The following is an 8,319-nucleotide window of genomic DNA, read 5'->3' as shown; positions in this document are numbered from 1 at the left end:
TGTAGCTCTTTTTTATGGTAAATTTATTTTTTTCGAGAGTAGAAAAATATATTGTGGAAATCATAGATGTGTTCAGATGAACATGGTGGAATAATCGTAGTAATGGGTGCTACAATATGGTGGAAGGTTGTGGAATAATCATTAGATTTAGATCCGCCCGTGGCATAGTTGAAGTGATATTTTATTAATTTTAGAGTAATTTTAGTGTTGATACCGTAAAAATGCAATTATTTATTGACTATAGATTAGAGGACTAAAAATAAATATATGAATTTCAAACAAATGATCAAACAAATATATTAAAAAAAAAATAGTAGTTTAAAAATAAAATTAAAATAACAATTTATAATATTGCTAAAAACATTAGAAATATTCTATCATAATCAATAATTCAGCAAAAACATTATCTAACAGAAAAAGAATTAGAATACAATATCAAAATATTGAAAACCAAATAAATTTTGACATAGTTGCTTTTTAATTTATGAAAAGCAAGTTCCATATCAACATTTTCATCTCTCATGTTGATGAAACTTTCTTTCAAATATCACTTATCAATTATTGCAATAGTTAGTAGTATAAACATAATCAGTTACTAATGGAAGTAAAAAAATTTGATACAATATATTTGTAGATATAAACATACTCATTGGTCGGTAATATAAATTTATATATATATGAATGAATAGTATGATGGCATTTAGTTTTAGTATTTGATGTTAACTAACACATATTTTTGAATCAATATTTGTAGACAGACATGTTTAGACATCCTGGCAAGGTCGTCCATAAGAAATTTCGATTTCTAGAATAATATTTAATTGTTACTTTTATCTTGAATTTTTTATATACTTTCTATAATATTCTAATTATGCATTCAAACAATCATATAAAATTTTAAAATTGAAAAATAATTAAATATGTTTTATTTCAAGAGAGATTAAAGTTTTTTATTGAATAATTTTATAGGAATTAAAATTTGTATTGGACTAAACTTTGTTTTTGATGTTAATGTACTTAAAAATCACATACTTTTCTTAGCAACTTCCTCACCAAATCAAACAACTTCCTTCCAAAGATTTGTTGAAATTTAGTTATTGGGTATAACACAGCGGAACATATTAACTATTTAGACTAAGCATATGGAAAATAAATATAATTAATAATTACCACGAAGTATATTTTAATTAAAGTAAACCATGCAAAGTACAATAAATTAACATCAATTGAAAGGAGAACAAAAGAGACAGAGTATGAGTACAAAATTCATTTTAAAATTTCAATAGCAGAATATATAAAGTATCTTGTTTAGACAAAATATTTTGTAGCCATTTCAGAGTTCTAGCTCATTTGTTTTGTTTTGTTTTGGTTATTCATAAATGTAAAAGATTTGTGCTCTAACTCTTTCACAAAAATATGTAGAAGATCGTTGCATCAGAAGGAAGGGAGGTACATATTTTTAGGAAAAAATAAGAACACTATCGCAAGAATAATTGAAATATTTAGAAATAAAACATTTGAGAAAAGAAAATAGTGTAGGATGAAGGAAAACGAAATGACTCTTGTTTGGCTAATAATTTGTTAACTCCAATGTGGTGATGTTATTGAGATTTATGTGAGTCGGTTACAATGTTTGTCGGTTACAATGTTTATGTGGTGATGTTATTGTAGATCAAATAAGATCGTTTATTATAACAGTTATGTTTTTTATGAAATTAATGTTTGAAACAATACATGCATTCATAACTATTAAGAGAGAAAAAAAAAATTATTTATTAGATTGATTAATTGTTATTTGTGTATTACATATATGATAAATAATAATAGTATAATAAAAAGATACAAAAGTTGTATAAGAGTTATTTTTTTATTCATAGAGTTTATTAAATTAAGTTGTGTGGTTATGTTTTAGTTATATACTTAGTGGTCATTTAAAATGATTATTATATTTTAATAATTAAAATATTATGATGTATTTTAAATGTAATAAATTATAAATAATAACTTAATATGAAGTTAAATTTGTAATAATAATTTTGTTTTTTAATAATAAAGATGTATGCAAAGTTGTGGTATAAAATTAAAGAGAGTGATAATTCTTTTGAGATAATGTTAATTTTTTTGACTTATCATAGGTTTCCTTCACCAAATTCATCTTATTCAAAGCGCGTTTGAATATAAGCATGGACAAATTGTTTTTTTTTGTTTTTATTTTTGTTTTATTGTTTGTCTTTTCTTCTTCTTTTTGGTATTAAGATGGCTGTTACATTTTAATTATTAAAATATAATTAAAATATTATGATTTATTTAAAATATAATGATTTATTTAATGTTTATGGTTGAACGATCATCAAAACAAATTTGTCATGCTATTTGAAATTGTAATATCTTAGCTAAAGTGAACCGTAATACTTATTTATATATAGTTGAACTAAAAATATAAAAGAATAAATTAATTGAAAATGTCATTTTAAAGTTTAAGAATCCAAAAGTGTTCAACAACCCTTAGTTAAAGAAAAACAAATGATTTGTATCCAAAAGAAAATGCATTGTCCATATTAAAATAGAGCTAAAAGAGTAGATAAAAAAGAAGATGGGTAAGATTAAATGGAGAAATAAAATTACCTAAGCATAAGGTTTCATCCATTTTATGAAGTCGCCGAAAATGTTACACAATCTCACATTTTCCATTGATATTTGAGGTTTGAATTGAGAAACCATACTAAATTAGAACTTAAGGCATAGTTAAAAAAAAAAAAAATAGAAGATGGATAACATTTATGTGAAGAAAGAAAATGATCTGATTTGATCCAACTGAGGAAGTGACGAAGAGATTACACAATCTCACATTTTCCATTAATACTTGCCTGAGAATTGAGAAGCCATGAATGACTTAATCTTGCGCAAGCGAAAAAACTCTATCTAAAATGTGTTTTCCACCAAATTTAAGAAGGAATCCAAAGAATGATTCTTGAGTTAACATAAGATAGGATTTATTTTGTTACCAATTAATCTGAATTTACAAAGTTAGAAATGGAGGAGGACTGAAAGTTGATTGAAGTGAGACGATAGTAAAATTATTTTCATGAGGAGCTTTGGTAGTAAAATTATTTTCATGATGAACTTTTGTGTGTGGGTACTCAACATATGTATATGATGATGTGTGAGATGAAAAAGCTAAATTGATAAATAAAATGTGTGAGATGAATTGTAGAAGCATATATAGAGTACCGCATAAGGATATAAGTGATGTGGCACATAAGTGTGTGACGTGTCATTTTTAATAGAGTTGAGGGTTTATTTTAATATATTATAATAGATTTGGAATTCTCTAATAGTTTTATTAATTTAGTAAAATTAAATAACTTAATGTATCACTTTGTCAAGTGGTTGCAATACTTGGGTCTAATGCATCTGTTAGACATCGAACCAATGCATCTGTTAAACTGCTTAATTTTCAGCCACATCAGCTTTAACATTTGTGGCGGCCTAAGCCCTCACAAAAGCTGGAATTTGTGACGGCCTAAGCCCTCACAAAAGGAAGAATTTGTGGCAGCCTTGACCCTCACAAATGGTAACGAAAAAAATCAAAATTTGTGGCCGTTTTGGTCGCCACAAAGTTTTGTGACTAACTTATTTGTGGCTGCATAAGGCTGTCACAAATGTCTCTGTTGTGGCTGCTTTTCCTCCTTTGTGAGAGCTTTTGGCCGCCACAAATTCCAGCAATTCTTGTAGTGCAAGGGTTATAAACTTTTTCAAGAGTTGTTTTCTTTCACCAATTGGTATGAGTTTCTCTATAAATAGAGACACTTTAGAGGCTTAAAAGTAGAACACAATTTGAATGTTACATGAATCAAATTTCTATCAAAAATATTTTTGAGTAATTTCTTCTTTTCTCTAGTACACGAGAGTAAATGAATGAACTTTACTCTGTAAACTATCATTGATCGATAGACTTGATGTGAATGTGCAATTCATTTCAAGGATTCCAAAGTATTCTGAAGGGAATTCGTCAGTTAACTAGTTTGAATCCAATATATATAAATTAGTGGGGGCGAATGAATCTAAAGCTTAGTGTGATACACACTTTAGAATTTATTTGTGCAACCATCATTATCATTAATTTCATATTCTTCTTGTCGAAAATTTGCAGCATACCCCAACAAAACATCCAACATGGGCAAGGTCATGGTGCAAACAATTTTTTTACTTCACAAGACTTATATATAGATATATAGTAGAGATTTGTTGACTAGAGGAGTAACTTTTGCTTGAGTTACTCTTCTTAATATCTCTTTGTAGACATTAATTTTACCAATCCAACCATTCAATATTTTTAGTTACATTAATGATTATGCATACCAAATATTACAAAAATCAGACATGTGTAGATATATAATTTTGTCATTAATATTTTACTTGTATTTTAAATAATATATTAACTCAACTTACTTGATAACATATCAAATAATATTAAAACTAGATTTCAACCTGCACGTTGTGCGGATGTCTTGAGATTTATTTTCAAAAAATTAGTAAATATTAGAAATTATATGATGTATATTATAGGTCTCTTTTAGAATTAATCATTTATAAGTCTCTTTTAGAATTAATCATTTATACGTCTCATTTCTCATTTTGATTTGTGAACTAATATTCTTATTAAACAAACCTTATATCTTAGTAGCATAAATGCAATGAATTAAATATGAACACAAACACATTAGTTGTATTTACAATTTTATTTTACATAATTTTATTTGTAATAGATGTATGAATTATAGAGAAAGAAACTATCAGTAAAGTGTTAGTCACGTCACAAAAGAATAACTTAAAAAATTTTAAAAATGACATTAACATATATAAAATTCACAAGACAACTAAAGAAATTAAAAAATGGTTGAATGATTTGAATTGATAGTAGTAATTACCTTTCTTTCTATGACAATAGACTATCTTAAAGGAAAAAGTTTGAACTAAAACAATTGTATAACATAAGTGCAGCTTAAAAAAGACATTAATTAAATTCAATTATGAAAATATGTGCATTTATAACATAATAATTCTAGAATCCGGTAGATACTTTGTTTTCATTGTATTAGTGTAAAAAGCAACATCACTCTTCAAATATAATGCAAAATGAAATATTGAAACTTGATTTGGAGAATGTAAAGTTAAAAATATGGATTATAGGTTTCAAATTATGTTGTAGACAAATCTAATGTTATTATTGTTCCTTAATTACTGTGAGAACTTTAATTTTCCAAGAATCGTGTTAATTCTAACCATTGTCCAGTTGATTTATTATGCTAAAAAAATATGCATTATAACAACAGATCTACTTTGAATGATGGAAATTAGGAACTATCAAGACCTTATGGTTTAAAAATAGAAGAGCAAATGACCTAATAAGAAGTGACCGAAAGAGGCAAAAGGTACAATTTGTTGAATGGAACATCAATAATTGACATCCACATAAATTAAAAAAATTAGATTTTTTTTATTATTGATATTGTAAATGAAAGATAACATAAAAATTATATAACTAAATATTATTTTGTTATACTAAATGGGAAAGAAAGTTAGTCTAAACAATGGTTCATGTCTCAAGGTTATGATATCTTGTTTTATTGAATCTTGATTTAACCAAGAAAAACAAAATATTTGAACTTACATTGAAAATGGTTACGAAATAAATTCACATTTAATAAATAATAAATAAATAATAGAGAAATGTTTGCATTATGAGCTATTATTAATGGTTTTGATAGTTGATTTTTTTTTTTTTATGAAATATAATTGTTTAGTGTATAAAGAATAGAAAGAGAAGATATTTTAGCTATGACAACTAAACAAATAAATAAGATGACACAAATAGAATTATTTGGCATAAAACGTGATTAGGTGTCAAATGAATGGTTTGAGCGTTTATTTTAATATATTATACTAGATAATAAATGTTAAATTTATATATTTGATCTACAATAAGAACAATGATTCCTATCTATCTCTACACCTTGCATTCTTCTCAAGCTAAGCTTACAATAATACGCTAACAACATATCTTTCGAAATATTTCTTTTTACGTATTGTTCTTTTGTTTGGCATTCCTTAATGTTGTTATGGTACACTTTTGGCTTGAATTAATTGGTTCTGCATTGTTATGGTACACTTTTGGTCTGTTATTGTTATGTATTCTAAATATCACAAATTATTATTAAATTATCTTAGCTAATATTGAGTAAATCTTGTTCATATATATTTTTTTTTTGAAGAGGTAAAATAAACCTTTTTTAATTATGTAATTCAACAGCACAACATGTGCAGCGGACAAGAATTATAATAATACAGTTCCAAGTTAAGAGAACTTGTACAAACAAATCAAAACAAAATATACAGACACAATCATTCTCCCTTTACTTTTCTTTATTTTCATAGGTTTATTTTCATTTGTTAATTGTGAACTATTGGCTTGAATATATGCATAGCTTAACATGTCAGTGACAGTAATTATTTTAATTATTGAAATATTTTTAATTATCAAATAAGTAATTCCATTGTTGAATTCTCCCATTGCTGGGTTCCTGAATTATAGTAATCAATAATTGTTTACACGTCATTATATCAATATATCATGTTTTCATACGTGACATATCGAACAACTACATGTATTAGATTCAAATAGCATATTATTCTCACATTCCTATTTTTTTAATAACTAGTAACATATAGATATCAATCCGCGAGATTATTTTCAAAAAAAATAATAACCATCAGAAATTATATATGATATATATAATTTATAAGTTTTATTTAGAATTAATTATTTATAAATCAAATTTTTCTTTGTTTCGTGAACTAATACTCTTATTAAACAAACTTTATATCTTAGTAGCATAAATTCAATGACTTAGATATCAAATCATACACAATAGTTGTATTTATAATTTTATTTTACATAGTTTATTTGTAATAGATGTATGAATTATAGAGAAAGAAACTATCAGTAAAGTGTTAGTCACGTCACAAAAGAATAACTTAAAAAATTTTAAAAATGACATTAACATATATAAAATTCACAAGACAACTAAAGAAATTAAAAAATGGTTGAATGATTTGAATTGATAGTAGTAATTACCTTTCTTTCTATGACAATAGACTATCTTAAAGGAAAAAGTTTGAACTAAAACAATTGTATAACATAAGTGCAGCTTAAAAAAGACATTAATTAAATTCAATTATGAAAATATGTGCATTTATAACATAATAATTCTAGAATCCGGTAGATACTTTGTTTTCATTGTATTAGTGTAAAAAGCAACATCACTCTTCAAATATAATGCAAAATGAAATATTGAAACTTGATTTGGAGAATGTAAAGTTAAAAATATGGATTATAGGTTTCAAATTATGTTGTAGACAAATCTAATGTTATTATTGTTCCTTAATTACTGTGAGAACTTTAATTTTCCAAGAATCGTGTTAATTCTAACCATTGTCCAGTTGATTTATTATGCTAAAAAAATATGCATTATAACAACAGATCTACTTTGAATGATGGAAATTAGGAACTATCAAGACCTTATGGTTTAAAAATAGAAGAGCAAATGACCTAATAAGAAGTGACCGAAAGAGGCAAAAGGTACAATTTGTTGAATGGAACATCAATAATTGACATCCACATAAATTAAAAAAATTAGATTTTTTTTATTATTGATATTGTAAATGAAAGATAACATAAAAATTATATAACTAAATATTATTTTGTTATACTAAATGGGAAAGAAAGTTAGTCTAAACAATGGTTCATGTCTCAAGGTTATGATATCTTGTTTTATTGAATCTTGATTTAACCAAGAAAAACAAAATATTTGAACTTACATTGAAAATGGTTACGAAATAAATTCACATTTAATAAATAATAAATAAATAATAGAGAAATGTTTGCATTATGAGCTATTATTAATGGTTTTGATAGTTGATTTTTTTTTTTTTATGAAATATAATTGTTTAGTGTATAAAGAATAGAAAGAGAAGATATTTTAGCTATGACAACTAAACAAATAAATAAGATGACACAAATAGAATTATTTGGCATAAAACGTGATTAGGTGTCAAATGAATGGTTTGAGCGTTTATTTTAATATATTATACTAGATAATAAATGTTAAATTTATATATTTGATCTACAATAAGAACAATGATTCCTATCTATCTCTACACCTTGCATTCTTCTCAAGCTAAGCTTACAATAATACGCTAACAACATATCTTTCGAAATATTTCTTTTTACGTATTGTTCTTTTGTTTGGCATTCCT

Source organism: Cicer arietinum, chromosome 2 (genome assembly GCF_000331145.2).
Source record: "Cicer arietinum cultivar CDC Frontier isolate Library 1 chromosome 2, Cicar.CDCFrontier_v2.0, whole genome shotgun sequence".
NCBI lineage: Eukaryota > Viridiplantae > Streptophyta > Magnoliopsida > Fabales > Fabaceae > Cicer > Cicer arietinum.
Note: the sequence above shows the minus strand (reverse complement) of the source record.